The sequence below is a fragment of the Sminthopsis crassicaudata genome, chromosome 6, assembly GCF_048593235.1.
Source record: "Sminthopsis crassicaudata isolate SCR6 chromosome 6, ASM4859323v1, whole genome shotgun sequence".
NCBI classification, from domain to species: Eukaryota; Metazoa; Chordata; class Mammalia; order Dasyuromorphia; family Dasyuridae; genus Sminthopsis; species Sminthopsis crassicaudata.
Window position 1 is genome coordinate 238,678,065 of NC_133622.1, and position 11,601 is coordinate 238,689,665.

Here is an 11,601-nt window from a genome sequence, read left to right on the forward strand (position 1 = left end):
GGAAGCCACATGATCTCTATATATTGGAGGAAGAACTTTAACCTCTGTGTTCCTACTAAAAGTTATAAAACCTTGCTTCTCAGCCCTCCTGAACTTCATTATAAATGCTATAATTATGATTTTTCTATAAGCTTCAGCATTTATAAGAAGGTTGGATTTTGGGGAGATGCTAGGCTCAGGAGGGAACTCCCATCTCAAACCTTTTCAAGCCCTCTGATAATGTACGTCCAAAAAGAATTTTAGCACTTGCTCATCATAAATGAATGGAGGTGCATTTTAGGTCTAAATAAGCAATCTAATTGAACAAATAACAATATAAGGTGGCTATGCCCATAGATTTGTTTGTGTATTTGTATATTTATGTGATTCTATGTGTGTTTAGAAGTGCATTTCTTTATATTGGTATTAGTTATGGTAAAGAGTTTACTGGGAAGATAAGAGTGGAGGGGATAAAATATAGGGGTACACTGAGGCTATATGAACCAAGCATATGGAAGATCTGAATTTCACTGAATATTTCTGTGTAAAAATGTACAAATAGTTACAAGATAGCATTAGATTATTGGGAAGAAATAAATGAGGTGATTGGGACACATATACCCTAAGATTACGTGAATATTGAAATCTCTTAAGAATTCTCTTAATGTGTTTCATTATTTTGGGGAGACTTCAGATCTATCCTATTTCCATTAATTGTTTATTAAACATAGCTCAAGCAAACTGTTGATAATTTACTAGTAAATTTTCAGTATGAGCATGTAAGCCTCAGAAATCTGCAAATACCATAAATCACATTTTAATTCATTTTTGGTTGTCTAGACTAAATAAAATCATGGAAAATATCTATATTCCAGATCACATTTTTCTCTTTTTTATAATAATAAAAGTTTTATATAATAATAGAAGTTTTATTTTTTTCAAAATACATGAGCATTCACCCTTGCAAAACCATGTGTTCCAAATTTTTCTCCCTTCTTCTTCCTCCCTCCTCCCCTAAATAGCACATAATCCAATATAGGATAAACACATGCAATTCTTCTAAATATATGCCCCCAAGTATCACACTGAATAATAAAAATCAGATTAAAAAGGAAAAAATATGAAAGAATAAAAAAGCAATAAAACAATAACAATATTTGTAAAAAAAAAAAAAAGTACGTTGTGTTCTACATTCATACCTAATACTCCTCTCTCTGGATGCAGGTGGCTCTTGCCATCACAAGTCTATTAGAAATGGCTTGAATCACTCATTATTGGAAAGAGCAAAGTCCATCACAGTTGATCATCACATAATCTTATTGCTGCTGTTTACAATGTTCTCTTTGTCCTACTCACTTCACTTAGCATCAGTTTGTGTAAGTTTCTCAAGACCCTTTTGAAATCAGTCTGCTGCCCATTTCTTATCAAACAATAATATTCCATTACATTCATAAACCATAATATATTCAGCCATTCCCTGATGGCCATCCACTCAGTTTCCAGGTCCTTGCCACTACAAAAAGGGCTGCAAACATTTTTTACAATATGGGTTCTTTTCCTTTTTTTATAATGTCTTTGGGATACTGGTCCAATAAAGAGCCTGCTGAATTAAAGAATATGCGCAGTTTGAGAGCCCTTTTGGGCATAGTTCCATTTTGCTCTCCAGAATGGTTGGATCAGTTCACAACTCTACCAACAATATATTAGTGTCCCAATTTTCCCACATTCCCTCCAACACTTACCATTATCTTTTCCTGTCATCTTAACCAATCTGAGAGGTGTGTGGTATCTCAAAGTAGTCTTAATTTGCATTTCTCTAATAAATAGTGATTTAGAGCATTTTTCATATAACTAGAAATGGCTTTAATTTTTTTCATTTGAAAAGTGTTTGTTCATATCTTTTGGTCATTTATCAATTTGATAATGGTTTATATTCTTATAAATTTGAGGCAATTCTCTATATGTTTTAGTTATGAGACATTTATGAGAAATCTTATATATAAATTTCCCCTAACTTTTTGGCTTCCCCATTAATCTTGGCTGCACTATTTTTTTAACAAAATTTTAAAAAATTTAATATAGTGAAAAAATATCTATTTTACATTTCATAATGTTCTCGAGTTCTTCTTTGGTTATAAAATCCCTGTTTTCTCCACAGATCTTAGTGGTAGAATCTGTATTTCTACTAATTTCCTTCTAGTATCACCTTTATGTGTAATCATGAACTCTTTTTTCATTATAACTTCAGATTAAAATCAAAAGTGTGTGGTGTAAAATGTCTTTTTTATTCCTCCCAGAGAGTTATTCAACAATTTATCAACACAATGCTGTTCCATTTAAGCCATGAAAGTATAATTCTTAAATTTAATTAAAATTTCTCCTCAAAAAATCTCATAAGTCCTAATTCCAAAAGTTTTATAGGAAGAAAGCTTTGAGATGTTCTGCCTATTTCATAGAAATAAACTTGTGAAGAATGACATGTAATGAGAGAAGGGATGGGGATGGTTCTTGATATGACTTTTTCATCATTTATTTAATGATTTAATTATTCCATTCTCATAAATATATCTTATGTCAAGAAGGCCTGTATGCTAAAGAACAAGGATCTTCATTTTCTAACTTTTTTAAAGGACTGAATTAATCCAAAATTTATAAAAACACAATTCAAGTACTGAACAGAAAGTTATTTTTGGAATTGGTTTTATTATTTTTTTTTTTTTCTGGGAGGAAAAAAAAAACACAGTACTTTGAAATTCAACTGAAGTGAGGAAAAATCCAATTGAAGATATGACATTATCGGATTGGAATATAGGTCTGTTCTTTATATTCACAAAATAATCTTCCTGGAATACCTGTTTTATAGTCTAATTATGATGATGATGGTGATGATAAAACAGCCAGCAATGTAGGTGTTAGATTTACAAATCCTTTTATTGTGATACATACATGTGATCCATGCAACTCTATGAGAAATAGTGCTATCATTATCATCCTTTTCTTCCTTTTTCTATTTCTACTCATCCTCATTCTCCTTTTTCTAATGAAAAAGAGGGTAATTTTGTGTTTTTATTTTAAACATGCCTAAAGCCACATAGCTTATAAGTATCTGACAAAGGTTTCAAATCTAAGGGTTCAGGACTTCAAGCCATCCACTGTGCCACATAGGATTCTGCTATAAAGTTTTCTTTGAAAGTCACATTACTGGATTTTTTGAGCAAGAAAGACATCATCTGAAACATAGGCATGGACTGACAAGCCTCCATGGAATATTTCCTTCCTTTTTAAAATAATAAAATAATAATAATCAGAAAAACTAGACGATAAAATGGCAGTGAGCTAGTTTCACAGGAAAAAATCCTGATTGATTACAAAGGTTCCAAAAAGACAATTTACTTATCCCCAAAGTGGATACATCTTCCCTATAGATCAGTTTGTGGTACCAGATATTTCCCTGTTCCCTTTTGCTTGATCTCTATCATTTTTCTATATGGTCATTAGCCTTTGGTAATGGTAGAAATTGGAGAGATTTAGTAAAATGAGAGCTACATGTCTTTCTGCTTTTTTTCTTGTACATCTTCTGCTTGGTCTCCAGTATTCTAGAGGAAGATGATAAACACTCCATTGTAATAGGCTCTCATCACTAACATAAAGGGGGAGACATAATTACATTAAATTTCTGACCTTATTTACTGCTTTGATGAAAGAAGAGTATTAACATTCATGTTCCAAGTTTTTGCTTCTTCACAGATTGCCCAAGGCTCTGAAAGAATACTATTATAATTTCATGTATAAGTGACACTGAAAATTCTCTAAACTTTTCACTTAATAATTAACAAACTCTTACCTGCTCATACTTCCTTAATCCTAGTGATGCTGAACTATTGTAGGTCATCATTCAATCCTCATATCCTACCTCCCATTACTTGATTCCCAATTGGTTATTGTCGTCACATCACTGCTTTCCTCAACTGTATTTATACATGACCCATTTAAGGAAATTTACCCAATATAATGTATGATCAAAGAATCACACATGTAAAGCCCAAAGATTCTCTAGGCATTGTTGAATCTAATTTCTTCCTTTTACAGATAAAATAATTGAAATCTAAAAATATAAAATATCCAAGTTCTCCAAATTATTAGGACTTGCACTGGAACATAGGTGTTCTGGCTCAAAATGTCAAACTCTTTCCACTGAAATGTACAGTTATTCAGCATGACAACTCTGACTCTTAGGGGAAAGGGGAAGGGAAGGGATAAGAGGGAATTTGAAAACACATTTACAATACAACACAACAATTACAATAATGCAATACAACATTTACAATACAAAATTAAAAAATGATAAAATGTTAAATATTAATGTATGAGTCAATTTTAGTTGATTTAGCTAAATATATTTGGTTGGTATGTATCACATTTATATCTATCCTATATTTATATCTATCATGTTTCTATTTATCATTCCATCATATAAATATCATTTATCATCTATCTATTCTATGTATCTATCTGTCCATCCATTTCTCTATCTTTCTTATCAATACTTTCTATTTCTCTCTCTCTTGCTACACACACACACACACACACACACGTGTGTGTGTATGTATGTATATATATATGTATATATATGTATATATGTATATATATATATATATATACATATATATGTAATGTATATCCCCACCTACATTTTAGATATGAACTATCAGCACAATATTCCACTAAATGGCTCAATTGATAGAGCTTTGTACATGGAGTCAAAAACACCTAAGAACAAATACAGACGCAGAAACTATCTGTGTGACACTGAGTAAAACAACTTAATTTCTATCTGCCTTACTATCTAAGGCATGTATGTATGTATATATATATATATAAAAGAAAAGCAAGTAGTTCCTAGAAATTGTAGATTTAGTAAAATGAGATATGTATAACATGCTTTCCACACCTTCATGCATAAATAAATATTAGTTGCTATTATTAGGCATCCAACAGCATGTATAGGAATGAAATTTGTGACTCCAAATTTATTTAGAATAAAATAATATTAAGAACCAAATAAGCAAGAACAAAAATGGTCATTAAAATAGTTTCTTGGGAGTCTGATTGGTATAGCACTAAATAAATAGATTAGTTTGGGGAGTATTGTCATCTTTATTATATTCGCTCGGCCTATCCAGGAGCACTGAATGTCTTTCCAATTATTTAAATCTGACTTTATTTTTGCGGCAAGTGTTTCGTAATTTTGCTCATATAATTCCTGACTCTCCTTTGATAGATATATTCCCAAATATTTTATACTATTGACCGTTATTTTGAATGGAATTTCTCTTTGTATCTTTTGCTGTTGGATTGTGTTGGTAATGTATAAAAATGCTGAGGATTTATGTGGATTTATTTTGTATCCTGCAACTTTGCTAAAATTCTGAATTATTTCTAATAGCTTTTTTAGCAGTCTTTGGGGTTCTCTAAATATACCATCATGTCATCAGCAAGAACAAAAATGAACTTATTTTAGGCAACGCTTTGTCCTAAATAGAAAGGTACTGTTTGTTATCTGTAATATTGTAAATTCTTGAGAGGCAAGGAATGTCTTTTGCCTCCTTTTCTACTTCTAGTGTTTAGAACAGTATCTGTCATATGGCTAGTGTTTAATAATTGCTCGTTGATTGATTCTTAATGGACCGATAATATCACAATCTTATACAGAACCTCTTAGGTCATCTAGTTCAACCAATGTTGAATTATTCCATAAGTTAATAGGTCTTAAGCTTTTGGATGTCAAGGCCCTTTTCCTGTCATAAAATGTATTAAAATCTCTAAAGAATTTTTGTTAATTCAGGTTATATCTATCAATATTATGACATTACAAATTTAAATTGATAACCTAAACATTTATTAATTCATTTCAACATAAAATAATAATTTGACTTCATGATAGCATAAATATTTTAAATGAAAATTATATTTTCCAAAAAAAAAACAAACAAACAAAAAGTAGTGAAAATTTGATATTGCTTCCTCCCCCAAGATCTAATTAATGGCTATCTTAATGGAAGAAACTAGATTTGTCTACTTCTTTATACATCCCACAGTGACATATTGTTGTGGTTGAAGTATTTGACCTCACACAGTATGAAATTGCAAATGGAAGAAGTCTTTTATTTTTTTTTAATTTGTGGCTCCCCTGAAGGAGTTTCAAAAACCCCTAGAGTCCACACACCACTCTTTAAAAACCAATGCCCCATGCACAATAACTGAGAGTAGATTATTTAGATTTTTCTTGAAGGTGCTAAGTAAAGCAAAATTCACCACCTCTCAAACCAATCTAGTTGGGTGTGGGATAGCTCTAATTGCTAATAAGTATTTCCTTGGGGAAGGACATGTCCAAGGTTCCTCATGTTTTACTTCATCCATTTTAAATATACCTGCTGGTAAGACTAGAAATACTAGAAAACATCCTGGCAGATTTGGTGAGGGAATGGATTTCAAAAGAAATGTATAATTCACTTTGGCTTTTATTAAGTCAGTAAGAAAAAAAGAAGACTTTGCTCTTTTTCAGAGTAAAGCTCCTAATTACACCATATTTTCTAAGCCAAAGATTCTCCTCATTTTGCTGATTTCATGACCTATTTTTCCAGGAAGAAACAGAAGAATTAAGGATACCCAGCCTCTGAAGATATCTGGTGAGGTACTCAAAGTGAAAGGAATTACATGGTAAATTAATATGTTGTAAAAGGAGGCTAAAAACATGTATGGTTTGGAACTAATGACATTTAAAATTTTTTTTCATCCCTAAGATGAAATTATTTTGGAATAGAATTGGATATTGGTGCTCTCCTTTTATTTTTTTTCTCAAATTCATGTAAACATTTTAACATATATTTTATTAAATTTTGAGTTCCAAATTCTCTTCCTCTCTCTCTTTCCTCTCCTCCTTGATAAGGCAAGTAATTTAATGTAGTTCAAATGTATGTGAAGTTGTGCAAAACATATTTCCAAACTGTTCATATATGGACAAAAAAAAGTGAAAAAATAGTATATTTTTCTTTACATTCAAATTTTATCAGACCTTTTTCTGGACAGAGAAAATATTTTTCATCATGTCTTTTATATGGATAATTTAAAAAAGATAAAAATGCTTCTGAATGATATTCTTTTGTCCTGTAAAAAGCAAGTAGTGGGAACTCTGACACTCCAACCCAGAATATTTAAAATTCTTTTTCTTTCTCATTTATGGAAAGAAAATGTCATATAGTAAGTTGAGTATTGAGGTTAGAATTAAGATCTCAATTAGAATCCCACTCTTAAAACTTATTATGGTCAATGTTTAGGTCATCACCAAATTACCTAATCATTCTGATTCTCATCTTTATCATTTACAAAATTTTATTTCTAAAGTTCTTTTCCTTTGGGTCAATGGGAAATCAGAGCAAGTGGGATCTCTTTTGAAAGATAAATAAGGAAGTAGTGGTATGTTTTCAAAGAAGTCATGTTTATTTACCAAGATGATTTTTTGACAATTGATTTTAGATTTTAATTCATAGAAATGAAATTATACTTTCAGATTGATATAAAATTTATTATACAATTATTTTCATGTGAATATGACGATGATTTTAGATTTGATGAACTAAAAAGTAAAGCTAAAAGAAATTATATACTTCTCTACTTAGTGCTTTTATTGAAATCAAGAGAAGACTGAATCTAGATTAGTATGGATACTTGCAGACAGTGTTTGAAAATGAATGGGTTAGGGGCAGCTAGGTGGCGCAGTGGATAGAGCACCAGCCCTGAATTCAGGAGGACCCGAGTTCAAATCTGATCTCAGACACTTAATACTTCCTAGCTGTGTGACCCTGGGCAAGTCACTTAACCCCAGCCTCCAAAAAAAAACAAAAACAAAAACAAACAAACAAACAAAAAAAAAAAACTGAAAATGAATGGGTTGGAAATGGAAGAGCAATCTAAATTATATGTCACCATCCATTCAATCTGTAAATATATAGTGAATATTGACTACGTCTAACATTCTATAGTAGGCACAGAAGAGAATACAAAGTGTCTCAATTCCTTTATGAGGTGATTGTAGCATATACCCACAAAATTAAGAATAAAATAGCTTAAGAACCACAACAAATTGATTCTTCTATAGTCTACACTACTCCTGAAACCTTTATGTGCTGAGTACATTAAGTCTAAAGTCTCTTATATATTAAATCAATTCTTGGTGGAAAGAAGTGGGAAATTTAAAAAAATGATTTAGCTATCATATTAAGCTAGAAAATTGCTATATTTGAGTTATATCCAAGAGACCTCCAGCCTGTCTATATGCTGATAAAATTTTATAAAGGAATAATTAGATTATATTGAAATTTTCATTGAAATAGAATAGATGGAAGACAGATGGAGAGAAAGAGACAAAGAAAGAGAGAGAAACAGAGAGAAAGGGAAGAGAGAGGAAGGAAGGGAGAAAGGGAGGGAAGGAGAGAGAGATAGGAAGAGAGAGGAGGAGGAGGCAAGTTTCAAATCTATTCATGGTTCATTTTATATTATAGTATTAATTCAGTATTATCTTATTTATGAGAATTTAGTGAGAACAAACTTCTAAATTTCTAATAAAAGGCAATGGGGCAATAAGACAGAATTTCAGTTAATATGTAGCCTCCTATAGTATCTACATGGAAAATTTCTACAAAGGCATTGTAGTATGTAGATAGAGAAAAGATAATCTCAATTTTAACCAGCTTTGGAATCAACACATAGTAGCTATGTGACACAGCAAAAGTCACTTAATTTAATTTCTTTTAATTGCTCTGTAAAGTTTTATGTCTTTTTATTACTCTCTAAGGACAAATTGTCTTGACCTCTATTTGTCCAGGGAGATAATTTATCATCTACCTCAAATGTATGCTGTGAGAATCAAATGATTTAATGTATTCACAGTTTTTTGTAAACTTTATAGAACTATAAAAATAAACATTATTATGCTAATTTCTCTTATGATATTGAAAACATGCAAAAATAAGATTGAATTGTGGCTTTTTATGCCAAGTATAATGAACAAGTAATTTTGTACAATTTGAGATTTACCACTGATAGGACTGCTTTTTCATGAAATAAAATAAGTGAAAGGGAGAATTCCACTGTTGGCTTCAAATAGCAACTTTTCATCTATTTTTAACTTTGATTTTCATCATCTCTCCCTAAAATTGTACTATATGGTAGTGGACCAGTCTTCTCCTTTCCAATATTTTACTTTTAATCATTTTAGTTTCTGGTAGAGAGATACATGGATACATAGAGATAGATACATCGATAGATGACAGATACAGCATTTATTAAAAGTATATTATTTTAGTAATTATCATATATAATTGCTAATATTTTATTCACAACAAATTTTAATACATGATTTTAAGTATATTTACAACATTTTAAATCTTCTTTTACAGAAAAGAGAGGAAATTTATGAAATTATAACAGCAGGGCAAAAGGACTAAATTTAAGAGCATTTCAATTTCTGCTTGTCGTTTGCCTGTAAATTACATAAAGTGAGGTTGACATAATTTGACAGGCATCTTACCTGAGTTTTCAGACATGGCTAATTACTGAAGAGTTCAGCAGAGCAGTTTATAACCTGAGTGTTTATTATTGATCAAAAGTTTAAAAAAAGATAAAGGCGATCTTTTGAGCTGTAGTGAGAACAATTAAGATCTTTATTCATTATTCTTTAAAAAGAATGGAAAAGAGATGCTGCTTCAAATGGCCTCAGGTGGCCTCAGCCAGGGAAAAGTTACCTAGGCAGCAAGAAACAAGGTCAAATGTCACAGGGGAGAGCCAGAGACCCAAAGTCCCCTGAAGCATCCCTTTCAAGAGAAGAATAATGAGCAAGGGCTTCTTTTCCTCCTGGCTTCAATCAATTGCTTCTACTCTCTTTATCTGCTAAGGCTATTGTACCCTCTAATCCCCTGTATTCCATTTTGGCCCAGCCAGAATAACTCAGCATTTTCCCAGACAGGCAGAAGAATGGTCAGACATTATTTTTTCATGATGACACATTCAAAATAAACTCTTCAGTGTAAAGGAAGCAAATATAATGTAAAGAGCCTTGAATTGAAATAAGCAGATCCATTTTGACTTCCATATATGACACACTGCTTGTATAACTATAAGAAAATCATTTGACTCTCAGTTTCACCATCTATAAAATTTAGACAATAATTTTTATACTAATTATCTTCAGTGATGAAGAATTTATCAGAATTTTTTTTTGCACTAGGTAATTATTTTGTGCTTTATTAGACCTTTGTTGTTGTTATTGCTAAATACTTGCTCAATGAAATTTGGTACATTTTCAAGTGTGTGTCTGTTCATATATATATATATATATATATATATATATATATATATATATATATATATATATATATATATATATATATATATATATATATATGAAGATATATAAGTGTGTGTGTGTGTGTGTGTGTGTGTGTATGGGAGGGACACAAGTATGGATTAGAATGAATAATTTTTATTTCTGTCTTTATCTCAGATATGAGTATTTGTGTCCATGTGAGTGCATGGTATATGTGTATATTTGTATGTGGTTCAGTTAAAGATAGGAATGAACGGTCTCTGAAAGGATTGTGTCTGGGGGGTGTTTATACATGTAATGTGTGTGTGTGTGTGTGTGTGTGTGTGTGTGTGTGTGTGTGTATGGTACAGGCAAATATAGATTGAAATGATAGTTTCTCAGATCCCTCAATCTCTGAGACAATTGTGTGTATATATGTGCTGTGTGTATATGTATGTATGTGTCTGTCTGTGTGTATGTATGGGATGCAGTGTGTGTATGTGTGTGGAAAGGTGTAGTGTGTATTGAACCAATTTTTGTTTAAATCTTGCGAGATGAGAATTTTTAAAATTTTATGTAAGTCCTTAAATATTTACACATGAAAAGATACGACATCTATCAAAACCACACTGGATCTTATCTGTTGCCAACAAACTGGGCCATATATTGATCACTTTTTATAAAAATAAAGCAAAACAAAAGCCTTACTTGATCCTACAATTTCCGGAACTACTATCCACCTGAAGTCCTAGAAATAATTTTATGCTCATTACCTCAAATTCTTTGACTTCTATTCACTTCCCCCATATTTGTAATCTGTCTTGCTCACTCTAAGGATCAATTCATCTTTTATTTGTTATATATAATCAATTATATTTTGCCATTCATTCTATTTTACCTCCTGCCAAGATAGATTGATGGCTTTTGCTTCTGGATATTTTCTCTTTCCTGGGATTTTGTAATATTATCCCCTCTTAGTTATCCTTTCACCTGGCTGACTTGCTCTGTAAGGCTATCCCCCAGGGCTTTATCTTGGACCTTTGTTTCTCCACACTTTCCCTCAGAGCAGATTCACTTGATCTCATGGGTTCAATTATCATCTCCATGTAGATGACTCCAAAATCTATACATCATATCTCTCACATGAACTCCCATTCCACATTATCTATATACACCTGCCTGGTCATCTCCTAGGGATACAATCAATATATTGTTAAGAAAATGCATTATCTTTCCTACTTGCTGCATGTAATCCCTTA